The sequence below is a fragment of the Mus musculus genome, chromosome 15 (assembly GCF_000001635.26).
Source record: "Mus musculus strain C57BL/6J chromosome 15, GRCm38.p6 C57BL/6J".
NCBI lineage: Eukaryota > Metazoa > Chordata > Mammalia > Rodentia > Muridae > Mus > Mus musculus.
The window spans coordinates 74,357,310-74,374,204 of NC_000081.6; the positions used below are offsets into that span (position 1 = coordinate 74,357,310).

At 49.3% G+C, this 16,895-nt stretch overlaps 1 long non-coding RNA gene across 1 annotated transcript in view; it reads right to left on the minus strand.

Moving 5' to 3' along the window:
• The window catches only part of Gm19859, a 165,878-nt gene that overhangs the window by 122,722 nt on the left and 26,261 nt on the right, over positions 1-16,895 (minus strand). The gene's annotated exons all lie outside the window — the stretch shown is intronic.

Genomic DNA, 16,895 nt, shown 5'->3' on the forward strand with positions numbered 1-16,895 from the left:
AAAGCAAACTGAAGCCCCCAGGTTCTATGACCAGGGCTTCACCAGTACCCTTACAGCTCTGAGCAGACCAGGCTGGGTAGGATGCTGCCGGTTCCTCTGCTCAGAGCCCCTCCAAGCCTGGTTTACCTGTCCTTCACCCTCATCCTTATCTGAGCTCCAACTCACTCAGCAAGAGTATTCTCAGTTAGCAGGTTCCTTTGCCTGCTGCTGGCTCCTCCTAGCTCTCCATAGCCTCTTCTTTCTGAATACAGCCACAGTGCTCCTCATTGTCCACCCAGTGCTTCCTCCGTGATATCTCTGCCTTTGCTTGGGCAAGTTCCTCCATCAACAGTCCACACTCACTTCTCAGCATCCCAGAAGCCCCCAGCCTCCCCTAGGGCATGATCTTCATGATAGAAGCCATGTGAGGACAAGGAGCAGACAAACACAGCTCACTTCTGCAAGAGTGCTTGTGCGAGCAACAGGCAGGTGGGCTGTGTCGGTGACCTGGCAGGGCAGCTACAGACTCAGTGGACAGAATTGCAGAGCTAGCTGCCTTTGCTGAGTGCATCCTCCTGTAGGCAGATACCAGTTGGGTGTGAGGGGCCCTTCCCAAGGGCTAGTATAAAAAGGCCCATGTTCCCATTTTACAGATGAAGAACTCGAGGCTCAGCTAAAGGAAATCACAAAGCTACAGTCCTTTCGGGCTCAGCACTGCCCAGTCTCTCACCTATTTCTGCCACCATGGGTCTAGGAGCTTTGAGAAGCTGGCAAGGGACCCAGGTACTACCACCACTCTGGGCCAAGGACCTACCCAAAGAAATCAGGCCTCAAAGGTAGGGATTGCCTGCCCAATGGGGACATGTGAATACTCACTCCACAGTGTGACCCAACCCAAGATGCTTGACTGCACCTTGAAACTCTGGACTGGTCTGGCTCCTGCAAGCCATGGTCTCCAAGTCAGACACTGACAATCAAGCCACAGTGTCTCGGACAGTTCATAATAGAGGGTCCCACAAGGCGGCGGCGGAGGGTCCTGTTTTCCACACAGAGACCAGCCTGGGTGCTATCCTGCCTCTGTACACCTCCCATCTCTTGAGCAAGCCTTTCAGCTCCATTCAGAGTGGCTTCCTCACCAAAGTGAGCACAGCAGCCCCCTTCTTGTGACTGGTAAGGAACACCTTTGAAGCACACCACAAACAGAATTCTGGCTTCAGCATCTGACACATGGCTAAGCAGTGACAAGCCCAAGCCCCTGACTGAAAGTAGGCATCAAGACCCATACGTTAGGGAATCAGGCAGATGGGTGAGCGTGGGTCTTCCAGCTTCATGCAGCCCATACAGGCACATAAACATATACACGCAGGTATGTGTGCACACAGCAGCATGCAGAGTTTATGGAGACCAAGACTCCTAATGCAGGCTTTGCACACAGAAATCGATGGCTCTGGGGTCGATATTTCACGGCTTTCAGAAAACATTAAAAACATGATTTGCTATGCACCTCAATTTAGCCCTTTACATTTTTTGTGCTTGTGAAAAATACTTCATTGATCACTGCCCGGATACTGTAATTTTCTATTTATTGTAACCCAGCCTTGCAACCCCCATGGGGAGATAGAGGCCTGTGGATGGAGTGGCTGGTTCCACACCCCTCATTCCTACCACACACTCATGTGCCTGAGTTGGCTGAGCCAGGCCAGTGCTTCGGTGTCAGGATCCTATCTCTGGGTCCTGTGCCTCATAGGAACTGTAGGTCATCAATAACCAACAAATTGCTATGTGAACAGAGGTCCTGAGGCTGTGGGCTCGGCTCACAGCAGGCTCACATCCCTCCATTAATATGCAGTTTGGGTTATGGAATATTGGGGATGGCTTAACTGGAGACCAGAGTTAGAGCATCCCTTAAGGACCATGCTCAGAATTATCTGTCCTTCCTTCCTTCCTTCCTTCCTTCCTTCCTTCCTTCCTTCCTTCCTTCCTTCCTCCCTCCCTCCCTCCCTCCCTCCCTCCCTCCCTCCCTCCCTCCCTCCCTCCCTCTCTCTGTCCCTCTCTCCCTTCCTTCCTACACCATTCTGGACTGGAGCCAGAGCCAAGTCCAAAGGGTAAGAAGCAGGAGGCCCATGACGCTGCCTAAACTGGAGTCAGCTGGGCATGTAGGACACCCAGCTTCCTCCCTCAAGCCGGGGTCCTGGTCATAAACCTTATTAGCGCCTTGAGTCTTTGTTAAAGCAGAAGATGGTACCTTGGAACCCACAGGAACAGTTTATCCTTAAATCAAGCCAAGGCAGGCAGACTCTGTAGGCAGAGGTCTAACAGATGTCAAACATGGCTCTCACCTACATTCTCCTTGGTGGCACTAAGCCTTGGGTTATTATTAGCCTAATAGTCTGGGTCCAAGGCCATTAAACTTACCTGGACTAACCAGGGTAGAATCAGATGGGCTGACCTAGGGGAATGACCACAATGGGACTGGGAGCTACCTGAGGAAGACATGCTTCATTTCCATCCAGCATGGGGCATACAGTTCCCAGACAGACCAGGTGGTGTCCAGAGGCCACAGGATCACCCAGGTAAAGTTCTGAGACAGTCAAGTCATCTGACCTGGCACTTTGTAGTACTTACCCACTCATTCGAGCCCCGACCATCTACCCAACCAACATTCATCCATCTACACACCAGTCCATCTATCTACTCACCACCCATCATACATGTATGCACAGCTTCCCCCATCCATGCAGTAATCTATCACCTGTCCACTCACCTACCCACCTGTACATGTACCCACCCATGCACCAGCTTACCTACCCATTCATCCACCTGCCGTCTACCTACCCACATACCCACTCCCTCTTCAATTAATTAAGTCATCCATCAATCCATGAATTTAACTATCCGTCACCCATCTATCCAACTGTCCATCCGTCCATCCGTCCATCCGTCCATCCATCCATCCATCCATCCATCCATCCATCCATCCATCCACCTACTTCTCTATCCATATTCTTCTCTCCATTCTCTCATCTACCCACTGTCTGTCTTCTGCCTGCCTGCCTCCCTATATGACAACTACTAAGACATGCTGGAAGAGATGGACAGACATCCAGCTGTGGAGACCGGGGAGTTGGGAGGTCCACTTAGGGAAGCTAGGACTGGCCTGGAGTTGGGAGTGATGTCCACAGTAAGCTTGAGTTTCCACTCAATGTCTAATGTCCAGCTCAGTGTCCCCAACCTGCCTCAGTGCCTTTGCTTCTGCTCCCCAGCCCCCAAGTCAGTCCTGTTGACTAACTGCAACCTTTCGAACCTGTGCTTCAGGGCCAGGTACTGAAGTTCATAGAGGCAGGAACTGTGTCAAAGCAAGTGTGTGGCAGAGCTGTCTAGGACTCTCTGTCCTTAGATAATGTGATGACACCTTCAAGTGTCATATAGGATAGGATAGAAAGTGTTATTCGACGCGTTCTCACGACCGGCCAGGAAGAACACAACAACCAGAATCTTCTACGGCAAAGCTTTATTGCTTACATCTTATGGGGCCAGAGTGTAAGAAGCAAGAGAGAGCGAAGCAAGAGAGAGAGAAAACGAAACCCCTTCTATTTAAAAGAGAACAACAATTGCCTAGGACGCATCACTCCCTGATTGGCTGCAGCCCATGGCCGAGCTGACGTTCACGGGAAAAACAGAGTACAAGTAGTCGTAAATACCCTTGGCTCATGCGCAGATTATTTGTTTACCAACTTAGAACACAGGATGTCAGCGCCATCTTGTGACGGCGAATGTGGGGGCGGCTTCCCACAGTTCCCCCTTTTTCTTTTAATAAGAGCAAACAGGCCACCCATATTAATGAGAGTGGAGATAGAGGTCAAATCCCCAGTGTGTAGGTAAAGGAGCCATGTACAGGATTAGCTCTTAGGCTTACAGGCTTTTACCCAGAGCAACCCTGACCTGCTCCCGTGTCGTTTTGCCTGGGGGAAGGGAACTAGGACACTGAACCTTCATGAAAGATGACATGTCTCCCTAGAATAGGCTCATATATGCCGCAGAGCCTTTCCATTGCAGTGCTTAGCCTTGCAACTCTCTCGGGCTGCTGAAGCACACTCACTCTATCTCGTGCAATGAGTCTAGCCTCGTGAGATATAAGAGCTGAGTGGCCAGCGACCTATTGCCTAAGCATAGATAACCATATATCAGGGGAAGCTCCATGTTCTAGTCCTGCAAGCGCCTGGGCAATAACCACCTTGTCTCTCCTAGTTTGGGCCTTAAGCTTACAGACCAATCAAAGAAGCAACACTAATCCACAGCAAAGTGTATCTCCAAATAATATTAATCCCACCCAATTTTTTAAAGAAAGAAAATGCTGAGGAGATCCAATTGGGTAATCCTTTGGTCAGGGACAGGTCCAAGCGCGTGGAGTTGACCTGAAGTCTCAATTCTCGAAGGATCTGTTCAAATTCAGCCATCCAATTCTGTAACATATACTGAAAAAGACTTTTTGACAAATTAGCTGCCCTAGTAAATTTAACATACTGAATGGAAATAACACACAATCCCGGAAACTTTTGTTCACATCCCTGCGGAAACTTTTGTTCACATCCCTGCTGAGTTATTTGTCATAATACATCCAGTTGTTTCTGGACAAAATCTATGAGTTGATTAACCAGCATGAGACCTCTCTGTATCTTGACATTAGCTGAGGCCTGTTCATCTATGACTGTAGTCACTGAGGCTGACAAAGTATTAATGGTGTCAGTCATCTGGACCTGTCCAGACAGAACCAAGGCTGTCTGAATTAAGGCCAAACCCAGTTCCCAGTTAGTGGTAAAAAAGCAGGAGAATACTTGAGCATTATACATCACCGTCATTGGGAGTGGAAATGTCGACATTATCCCCCAACGCTGCTCTCTTTTTATTATTGACGCCCTGGACATCACCAAGACGAGGGACATTAGTATTCCCTTGGTCAGTCTGGATTTTTCGGGTGAGTCTTTCCGGTACCCAAAATGGGTTGTCTTCATTCTGTGGGAAAACACAGATAGCTCCCCTGGATCTTATCAAGATAGGATCCGGGCCATACCATTTATTATCAAGGACATTTTTCCATTTAACCATCTCATTGGGCCTATCTGGCTCTGAACAATGACGTTCAGCCGCAGTATGGCCATGAGCATCAATATTTAAAAAATTGAGTGTAAAGAGTGCCAAAGACACCGACACTCTTGGTGCTCGGGGTACAGTCTCCTCAAAAGTTCCCCTCTTCTGTTTTATAAGATAGGCTTTGAGGGTGCGATGCGCACGCTCAACAATACCCTGTCCTTGAGGGTTGTATGGAAGTCCAGTCAGGTGGGTTACGTCCATCTGACGGCAGAACTGCTGAAATTTTTGGGATGTATAAGCTGGTCCATTATCAGTCTTAAGGAGTCTGGGTTTCCCCCAAGCACTCCATGCCTCAAGACAATGTTGAATCACATGTGAGGCTTTTTCTCCGGTTAACGGAGAGGCAAACATGATGCCAGAACATGTGTCAATGGACACATGGAGATATTGAAGTTTTCCAAAGGAAGAAACATGTGTAACATCCATTTGCCAGACCTGTAGAGGTCGAATACCGCGTGGGTTAATTCCCACATGAGGAACTGGCAAGAACTCACAGCAGCTTTGACATTGAGTAACAATGTCACGGGCTTCTTTTCTTGTCAAGGAGAAACGACTGCGTAATGTTTCAGCCGTCACATGAAAATTGTTATGAAAATTTCTTGCAGCCTCTACCGGGGATGATAGGGCAGCAGCCACCACTTTAGTGGCCTTATCTGCCAAATCATTTCCCAGAGCCATGGGGCCAGGTAGGCCTGAATGGGCTCTAACATGAGTAATATAAACAGGAGATCTTCTAGATAACAAAACTAATTGTATCTGCTGAAAAATATTGGCAACTCTACTGGAAGGCTTAATCACTCCAGCCACTTCTAAAAGATTTACTGCATTAACCACATAATAGGAATCTGACACAATATTAAGGGGTTTTAAAAAGGTTTTTAAAACTTCTAAGACCACTAAACATTCTACCACTTGAGGTGAATTTTCATTATATTGTTTGGATACCACTTTACCATTAGCCACATAGGCACCTATGCCAGTTTTTGATCCATCAGTATATACCACAATCCCATTTTTAAGTGGGTTTCTTACTGTTATTTGTGGAAACACAACAGATTGATTTTGGGCAAACTGTAAGATTGGATGTTTTGGATAATGGTTATCTATTTTTCCTGAAAAGGAGGTAACTAAAACTGCCCAATCATTAGATGCGGCTGCCAAGGTTTGAACCTGTGCAGCGGTATAAGGTACAATTAAAAGATATGGACTTTGCCCAAAGTGGGTGATTGCTGCTTTTAGGCCTTTAAGGGCAAGCTGTGCAATTGCATCAGGATACCAATCTATTATTTTAGCTGGGGATACGTTTGGATGGATCCACAACAATGGCCCATTCTGCCACAAAACTGCAGTTGGCAATTGTGCTGTCTTAAAGACACACAAACTGAAAGGCTGCGAATCCTCAATACGTTGTAATTGTGCATTCTGTAAGGCCTTTTCTACCTTTTGTAAGGCCTGGTTAGCAGCTAGAGTAAGAGTCCTAGGGGAGGAGATATGAGGATCTCCTTCTAAAATACTAAACAAAGGCCTTAACTCAGCGGAAGGAATCTTTAAAAAAGGTCTGAGCCAATTAATATCTCCCAACAGCTTTTGAAAATCATTTAAGGTATGGAGGTGATCTCTTCTTATCTCTACCTTTTGGGGCACAATCTTATCTGGGGACACCACAGAGCCCAAGAATTGTCCTGTATCAGAAATTTGGACCTTTTCTGTGGCTATCTGTAGACCCCACTGACTTAAAGTTTTAAGTAGAAAAGGATATGCCTTTTGTAGCATGGTAAGGTCTTTATGGCACAGGAGGATGTCATCCATGTAAAGGAGCAAAATTAAAGAGGGGAATTGTTTCCTCACTGGCAAAAGAGCTTCTTGTACATAAAGTTGACACATAGTAGGACTATTGGACATTCCCTGTGGTAAGACCTTCCATTGATACCTCTTATCAGGTTCCATGTGATTAATAGAGGGGATGGTAAAGGCAAATCTGGGCCTATCCCTTGGACACAAAGGTATAGAAAAGAAACAATCTTTAATATCTATAATGATTAAATTCCAGCCACGTGGTAAGGCGGAAAGTACAGGGAGACCCCTCTGTACTGGGCCAAATAAGTTCATTTGCTCATTAATGGCTCTGAGGTCATGGAGCAGTCTCCACTTTCCTGACTTTTTCTTAATTACAAAAATTGGAGTATTCCAAGGTGAGGTAGAGGGTTCAATATGGCCTAGTTTTAATTGTTCCTCTACCAGTTGAATCACAGCTTCTAGTTTTTCAGAGGATAGGTGCCATTGAGGAACCCACACTGGGTCCCCTGTTTTCCATGGTATGGGTCGTGCTGCCCCAATGGCCGCTAAGGAAAACCCAGACCCTGTCTGTCTTGGTTTCCATTAGGTGAGATGGGCTCTATCCTTCCCTGTTCTTGATGTCCTAACCCTTTTCCTTCTTTATAACCCATCTTTGCCATGATATTTTTTGCTTTAGCTGAATACCCTCCTGATGGGGCGTTTTCATTGGACAAAATAAGGCCCAAATGCTGCATAATATCCCTTCCCCAGAGGTTAACCGGGAGTGGGAGCACATAAGGTATGAATTTCCCTTGCTGCCCTTCAGAGGATTCCCACGTCAAGGCAACGGAGCTTATAGTGGGACATGATTGATATCCTAGGCCCTGTAATGAATGAGATGACTCTGTGGTGGGCCATGCTTTGGGCCACCAATGTGTAGAAATTATACTTTTATCTGCTCCGGTATCAAGGATGCCTTCAAACTCTTTTCCATTAATCTTAAGGCGGAGCTTAGGTCTATCATTTAAAGATACAACCAAATAGGCAGAATCATTTCCTGAGGAGCCCATTTTCTTTATCTCAGGTCCTGCAGATTTCTCCCTGGTATTATCAGGGAGGAGCAGCAGCTGAGCTATCCTATCTCCTTTACTAATAGAAAAAACGCCTTTAGGGCTTGAGCACAGGACCTGTATTTCAGGGGAATGTTGACAATCCATAATTCCAGGGTGGACTACTAAGCCCTGCAAGGTGAGTGAACCTCGGCCGAGAATAAGGCCCATGGTTCCCGGGGGCAAGGATGGTATAGGCTCCACCGGCACCGGCTGAATACTCATTTGAGGCATTAATAGGAAGTCGGAGGCGGCACGCAGGTCCACCCTTGTGGGTCTTCCTGGGTCGCCTCTCTGACTGCTTCCTGGGTCCTGACAAACCGGTTCCCATATCTTTGAGGGCCCTGGGACCGAGGGCCCGATGACCCGTTTTTTGGCACATCAGTTGATTGACTATCAGGTGGGGGAAGAATTCTGCCCTTTATATCCCTCACAGAGCGACACTGGTCAGCTCTATGATAACCCTTGCCACACTTAGAGCAAAGAGTGAGAGTCCCTCCCTGTTTATCTGGAGCTCTGCAATCTTTCTTAAAATGCCCAGGCTTTCCGCAATTAAAACATGTCCTCTGATTATTTCTGCTCATGGAGCGGTTCTGAGATTGAAGGATGGCAGCCGCTAAACCTGCATTGCTGAGAGGTCCCCCAAGCTCTCGACAGACCCTGAGCCAGTCTTGTAAGCCTTTGTTCTTTCTTGGGGCTATGGCCGCTCGGCACTCCTTTGTGGCTTGCTCGTAGATTAGCTGTTCTATGAGAGGCGCAGCTTGCTCTGACTCTCCAAAAATACGCTCTGCTGCCTCTGTCATTCTGGCCACAAAATCTGAGAAAGATTCCTGAGGTCCCTGGATTATCTTTGTTAACTGACCAGTGGTTTCACCTGCTCGAGAGAGCGCCTTCCAGGCCCTAATAGCCGTGGAAGAAATCTGGGCATAAGCTCCCCAATGGTAGTTTGTCTGATCAGCAGAATAAGCTCCCTGACCCGTTAACAAGTCAAAAGTCCAATCTCTCTGCTCTGGAGTCAAAGCAGCTGCGTTTGCTCGGGCCTGCGCCTGTGCAGCTTCGTGCCAAAGCGCTTTCCATTCCATATATTTGCCCATACTAGGGAGAGCGGCTTTTACAACCGTCTGCCAATCAGCAGGCGTTAGTGCCATACCAGCGAGCCTGTCTAACTGCGCCAAGGTAAAATTAGCATTGGTTCCGTATTTACGAACCGACTCGGCAATTTCCTTAATCTGTACGTATTCTACCGGAGCGTGGACACGCCCACCCTCGGCTCCTTCAAAGACTGGAAATGCCTGTTGTATTTTCTTTTGTTCCTCTCGGGGAATGAATGAGTCTGCGCACTGCCTCTCTGCGCACTGCCTCTCTGCGCACCTCTCTGCGCACTGCCTCTCTGCGCACCTCTCTGCGCATTGCCCCTCTGCGCATTGCTGACGCACTACGCAGGGCGGGGGCTCCGCATAGGGCGGACCTTGAAACCGACTGCCGGGAGGTTGAACAGTACGCTGACTTTCGCCAGCCGCTTTTGGCTTTTTTCTTGACCAATTAGCTGGCTGGTAATGGGCTGCTTCTTCCTCCCAGTCTGTTTCCTCAGAGGAGGATTCTTCACTTGCTTCAGAGCTACTAAGAGCTGGCTTCCTGAGCTCATCTAGTGACGAGTATCTCCTAGAGACCTCCGCTAATCGATCTTTTTTCTTCTCCCTTTTTCCTCTTTTTCTTCTAATCTCTCTCCAGGTATTCCTACCTAACCTTAACTTTTCCTCGGGTTCAAGACCCTTGGAAAGGCCTGTATACTTATTTTGTGTACCATACTTCCTCTTTGTTCCTACTCTTTCTTCCCGCTTTACTTCTGATAGCTTGTCCTGAATTTCCTCTAGAATTTTCAGCCCTATCTTAATCACTTGATAGCATGTGAAAAAGAACAAAAGGGCTCCTAACACCAGAAAAAATTCAAGGCCAAACATACTCACTGGTACTCTCGTTCCCCAGCTGAAAAGTTCTGAATTCATACAGTTGAATCCTTCTTAACAGTCTGCTTTACGGGAACCTTTATCACCGTCGTTCCCCAGCTGATGAGTTCTGAATTCGGCAGTTGAATCCTTCTCAACAGTCTGTGTTACGGGAACCTTTATAAACGTGATCCGCAGTTCTGGTTCTGAAATGAAGTATCCCTCCTGCGCCAGTCCGGAGTTTTTTCTCGTCCCGGAATTCGGCACCAATTGTTATTCGACGCGTTCTCACGACCGGCCAGGAAGAACACAACAACCAGAATCTTCTACGGCAAAGCTTTATTGCTTACATCTTATGGGGCCAGAGTGTAAGAAGCAAGAGAGAGCGAAGCAAGAGAGAGAGAAAACGAAACCCCTTCTATTTAAAAGAGAACAACAATTGCCTAGGACGCATCACTCCCTGATTGGCTGCAGCCCATGGCCGAGCTGACGTTCACGGGAAAAACAGAGTACAAGTAGTCGTAAATACCCTTGGCTCATGCGCAGATTATTTGTTTACCAACTTAGAACACAGGATGTCAGCGCCATCTTGTGACGGCGAATGTGGGGGCGGCTTCCCACAAGAAAGCACATTAGACAGTCCTGGAAGAGTTTCTAGCTGGGCTGAGGAGGGAACCCTGAATCCCAGCCCTCTTGGTAGGAGCAGGCTTCATATCAGGACCCACGCCAATCCAATCTAGACAAGTTCTTATTGAAACCCCCGTCCCATGTGGGTCCAGGTTGACTACTAAAGCTATCGCTCCAGGCAACCAGGTCAGAACCTGGCTTCATGCCCCCGACAGAAAGATGTCACGTTTAAGCCAAATATGCCCAGAGTGGTGAATGGACCTCCCCAATACTGGCTCCGCTAGACTGAGATGGCACCCAGGGAGGTACTGTATAGATCTCCTCGCTGCTAAGGGTTATTATCCCTTAGCATATCGGGGAAACAGGAAATCCCTGCCTGTCATCACTCACTGGTCCTCTCTGTGAACTTGAGCATGTGCACTTCTGAGCTCCGAAGAACAAGTGCTTAGAGACTGGAAGGCAAACCTCTTGCTGCAACTTGATGACTCTATGTCCAGCTCCAAAGCCCAGGAAGTAGCTGCCTTGCCCTGGACTTAAGTTCTTTGTCACCTGGTCAGTGTGTATGTGTATGCCATATCTTGCCTAGTCGGGCATGCTCCATCTGTCTGGAAAGTTAGCCAGCAAGGGCTTCAGTCTGTCACCCCATGGCAGGCCTGTTCCCTGCTCTCTTGTACCTGCATTAACTTCCCACCTCACTGGGCTTTACAGGGTAGGTGAGAGTGACCCATAGAGAGAGATCCTAAACCACAGAGTCGGCCGAGGGGCCCCTGGATGGACTTGGATGTGCTGCAGAGTAGAAGACCCATACCTACCCTATTGTAGCATTCCCTGCCATGCCTGGATGGCCCACTCCACAGTCTCCTCTCTATTCCATCCACAATCAATCACTGGAGCATTTTCCACCAACTTCAAGGGAAGAGGCGGGCTCCATGGTGACAGCAGGACCCATGGGGGCCAGCTGCACAGGCTAGAACATATGGCAGAACAGAGGCAGGTCTTTGATGTGAGCTCTGCAGACCCCACCTCACTGCACCAGCTACTCTGGGTCCTACAGCTACCACAGCAGGATGGGGGTTGCCCAGCAGGAGGATCTGAATCCAGCAGCTGACCTATGCCCACACTAATGCCTCCCCACTGTTAGACCAGATTGGGTGAGCACCACATGCCGTTCCCCACTCCACCTACCCACCCCCTGCAGACCAGAGACCACAGCCCCGACACACAGCTGTGTGAAAGCCGGTATTTTCAGCTCCCTGATGGAAAGGCACAAACCTCACTCCTAACCTTAGCAGAGCTGAAGGAAGCTTGCTTCAGAAGTTGAGACATAAGGGCCTCCAAAATCCCACCAAGTCTAGCAGCACTTTGGGGAGATGGGGACTGAGGACCAGGTGTGGCTTTCGTGGGGTTAAGTCTCTAAGGGCATGAGAGATGCCCTGGAGCCAGGCATATGAGGTGCTAGGGAGAAAGAAGCTAGCCACTCAGAGAGCCAGGGAAGCCCACAACATGAGACCTACTTGCTGGAGAATTTGCCCTGTTCACCTCACATCTAGAGACTGGGTCACAATGCTGCCCACTGAACGCAAGTCCCCAGGGAAAACACAAGGGATCTGTTGAGACACACAGGCCCCAGCTTTGGCCACAGTGGGTATATGCTGCACCCAGCTGACACCCACTGGCATGACACAGGCCACATCATCCCTATTACTGATATGACAATATCAAGGCCCAGAGCATGCCTCACAGTGGCATCAGATGGCCTGGCACACTGCAAACTGCCGGTCAACCAGCAGGGTTGTCAAAGAATCAGTGCCAGGAGGGGACAAGGCAGAAAGGAAGCTGAATTTGGTGTCATCTCTGGTCTCTGGGCCAGAGAAACCCAAGGATGGAGAAAGGATTTTCACTGCACTGAATCATGCTTCTGAGTGGGACAACGTTTGAAAGCATAAGAGGGACCATCTAGGTCTTTAGGGGGGACAGAAGCAGGCAAAGTATAGCAGAGGGTATCAGGAACCCCTTCACTCGTCCCCACCCCTGGAAGTGTCCATCCAGTCCAGGATGCTGGAGACTAGCAACCTGAGTGTCCAGTCTTTCCATCTATGTAGCCCTAGAGTCTGTCGTTAATTACTCCTAGATGACAGCCTGTGGGAGGGGCTGGAGGGTGCTGGCGGCAGGGATCCAATTAGCCTCAATTACTCTCTTGATTGGGGACAATTAGCATCAACCTTGGGGTCAGGAATCATGGTGCAACCACTATTTAATTCCCTGGCTGGACAGAGTTCTGAGAGCACCCTAGAGTCACAGGATTGCTTCTGACCACCTCTAGGTAGAGGTGGTCCCCTGCCCTGTCTGCTCCTAAACCCCTGTCAGTATTGGGGCGATTGTCGGGACCTTGTGGGAGCATGGTTAAGACCTTGAAGGGGGCATGAGAAAGCCTCCAAGGACATAGTCAGGGCTTTGGGGAGCACGGACAGGCCCTTGCATGGCATAGTCAGGGTTTTGGGAAAGACTGTTAGGGCCAGCTCCTGCATCGTACAACCTTACTCCTTACCGGAAGGTTCCTGCTCTGTCGTCAAAGCCCTGTTTCCCTCCAGCTCTGCTCTGGGTTGTAGAGCCACTGGAGTTCTCAGCAAGAATGTCTCCTGCACAGATTTCTGCTGTTCCCCTCCAGTTCACTTCCTCCCTCACTGAGACCATGGAAAAAGAGGATGGGTTTGCTAGGGTCTTATAGAGAGGTTGATCCCAGCCTCAGAGCACTGGTAGAAAGGGACTCCCTGCCTGTCACTGCCCCACTCAGAGGTTGGCCCAGCCCTGAGTACTGTTGGGACAGGCCCCCAGGCCTCAGCAGACTCCTGTCAGGTGAGGAAGAACAGATGCAGGGCTGTTACTGAGGCCCATCTTCTTAGTCCCTGTCCAGCAATGTATAGGTCTAGGGTGTGCAGGAAACAGCCGAGCCTGGCAAGAGCCAGCAAGTAGCCAGACAGCAGAATCAGTTAACCCTCACAAACCTCTCTCCATCACCACCTCTAACCAGCCCAGTGCCAGCTCTAATACAAAGCAGGCAGCTGGGCCCTGGATAATGAAAGAACAGCTGCAACCAAACAGCCAAGAAGACACTCAAGAAGCAGAGGACTTAAGGACACCTGAACACAGAGATGGGGGAAGGTTATAGCATGCACATCCACACAGAGTAGGCATTTTGAGGGTGGACCCAAACCAAGAGTTAAACAGAACCAGGGCCTCCCATCTTCAAGAATGCCAGCTCTAGCCAGAGTCTCAACAGCTAGTCTCTATGGTCCAGGATGGGACACACCCCAAAGAAGGAAAAGACTCTCCAAAGCATGCCATGCTGGAGCCAGGCGGTAGCATGGATGCTGGACTCTGGATGCTGGACCAATGCCCTCCCGAGAGCCAAACGGCCCCTTTGCCCACTGTCCCTACCCAGCTTCCCATGCCCCCAGGAGCTGATTCCCTGTGCAAATGTATTCACATCACATGATGTTCAAATGCATTTGGATCACATGACACTTCAGGAACATCTATTTATATAAATGTAGACTCCATTTCAAAAGAATTATTCAAAATCAGAGCCATTTGGATGAATGGATGTAGAGCGAATTGTTTCTTAAGTATTCATGTCAAAAATGCCCCAAATGCCCCGTTTCTAAGTGGATTCCCAACACTGTAATTACCGAGATAGGCGTGTCCTTCGGGGACACTGTAGAATGGGGACAAGGGCTTTGGGAACAGTATCCCAAGGAACAGGGTTCAGCCCCACCGAGGACCATTGGGTGGCGGTCTTGGAATTGAGTTCAGGTGCTGGGGACAGGGACAGGAGAGATGCCAGCAGAACTTCCAGACTTGACAGCCACAAGTGGCAAGTCACTTCTCCACAGAGACCTTGGCAGAGGTGAGATGGGACAAGGAACTCTATTGACTCCGTGCCTCAGCTTCCTCATCTGGAGCATCACTGTGGTTCCCGATGAGGAGGGGAAATGCAGATGAATTAAGTCTGGAAAGCAGCTGGCCCCCAATGGATCTCAGGGACTTGGTGCTGTCACTGATCCTCCCATGCAAAACCTCTCAGATCCTCAGGATCAGGGTTAGATGGGTCTTGTTCTTACCCCACTCCTATCCTTGAAGTCTACTCTGACACCTGTCTTTGCTAGTCAGCCGTCTCCTTTCCAAAGCAGTGGCCTCCAGCCCTGTACCAGGGCCTTTGCATGTGCTGGCTCATCTCTCCTAGCCCCATTCTTCACTCAGTGGATACTCTTGGGGTCCTCAGATGGAGTGATACACTCCTCCACAGAACTTTCCATCTCTCCCTGAGGGTTCTCTGCCCTCTCCAAACCATTTGACCCCTCTTGGTTCGGTGCCAGAGAGCTTGCTTATATCCCTTCTCTCCAAGACCATGACTTCTGGTGGGCAGAGTGAGGAGCACCTGGGACTGGCCAAGGCTTGGCACAGGGTGAATTAGTTATGGGAATCCCACATAACTAACCTTCCAGCCTGGAAAAAAGAGGCCATGGTTGAGTGTGCTGCTGCCCAGCTGACATTAGTTGTAGAAGGCAGAGCTGGAGCTCTGAGGTAGAGGCTGAGGTCAGTGGGAGAGAGAGCTACTCTCTGGCAATGGGCCATGGCTGTTTCCCTTAGAAGCGCTCTCTGCAGAGGTGAGAGGGGTTGAAGCTTCCCTACCACTTAGTTTCTGTTTTGCACAAAAATCTCTATAATAAAGGCAGAAATCTATATAGGAGCCTTCTAAAGGCCTCATCCAAAACAACACACCCAAGAGGTAGCATAGGCACAGCCCAGCCCCAGGGCATGCTCGGAGAGGAAGCTGAGATCAGAGGCTGGGGAAGCAGACAGACCTGACTGGGCACAGTGGGGACAGGCAGGGGCAAGAGAAACTGCAGGGCACCTGGTCCAGGGTGGGACTCTTCCCCTCAGAGACCTGCTGGCCTGCCCTAGACACTGAACTGAACACCTCTTGCCATTTTTCCTGGGTGCCCTCTCCATCTTGAAGCACTAGGACCTGAGAAAGCCTTCCTTGTGCCCATGACTAATGTTCTGAGCTACTGAGTGTGTCTCCAGACCTCCTCCTGTTGAGCTTCCCCACCTGTGCACTGCTATACTTTTTTTTATCATTAGAGGTTTGTACTTGGTAAAGCTCTCAGATACTAACTGGCTGGCCCCTCTAGCCAGACGCCCATCCAAAGACTTCCTCTCCTGTAGGACTTCACTGCTGGTGGTAACCGCAGAACATTCCGCAGAGGCTCCCGACAGGAATCTGACTCTAGTCAGCCCTTCACAGACTCGGCTCGAGTCTTCTGACTGTTCTAGTATGTTCTTTGTCAGGTCAGCCCCATGCCTTCTCTGCCCTCTTCACCTGGCACATATCCACTCCCCATGCCTGAATTCAGCTGGTGTCTCCTCTGAAGCCTCCCGGAGCCTCTGCTTACTGGCCACAAAAGAACCAGGACCAGGACCAGACCTCTGCAAGTCACCCCTCACAGATGCAACAACAACAACAACAACAACCCTCTGCTCACCAGTGCGGCAGGAAGAGGCTCCCCAGGAATGCTACACAAAAGGGAAAGAGGAAGGCATGGAAAAGAGATAAAGAAAGGCTTGTCAGGATGCTATGGGCTCAGGGGAAGTGAACATAAGGCAGAGGCAGAGCCTGGATTTTAAGACCCCCTTGAACCTCCACAGCAGCCCTACTGCCTCAGCTTGGCAGGCTACCTTGCATCTTCTCCTGAACAGTGTAACAAAGGCGATAGTACTACAGACTTTTCTAGAAGAGTCACATAAATTTGAGACAGACCAAGGTGGGATGTCAGACAAGAGCTGGGTCGCCTTTCAGCCCCATGGAAGATGAGCCAAGAGATCACATGGCCTGAGCAGCTTGGGGAAAGGGTTGGGGGTGTGAGATTTAGTAGCAGAACACCTGCTTAGGATGCCTGAGGCCATGGGTTTGATACCCAGGACCACAAATCAACAACAATAATGCCATCTGTCTGTCCATCCATTTGTGTGTGTGTGTGTGTGTGTGTGTGTGTGTGTGTGTGAGAGAGAGAGAGAGAGAGAGAGAGAGAGAGAGAGAGAGAGAGAGAATGAGAGTGTTTGGGTGAACTCTCTAGAGTTCTTAAAGTCTCAAAGACTGGGTGGACTCAAAGAATCCAAAAGTTAAATATCTCAGTGAAACTGGATTCCATCCTGACCTGACAAAGAATGTACTAGAACGGTCAGAAGACTCGAGCTGAGTCTGTGAAGGGCTGACTAGAGTCAGATTCCTGTCAGGAGCCTCTGC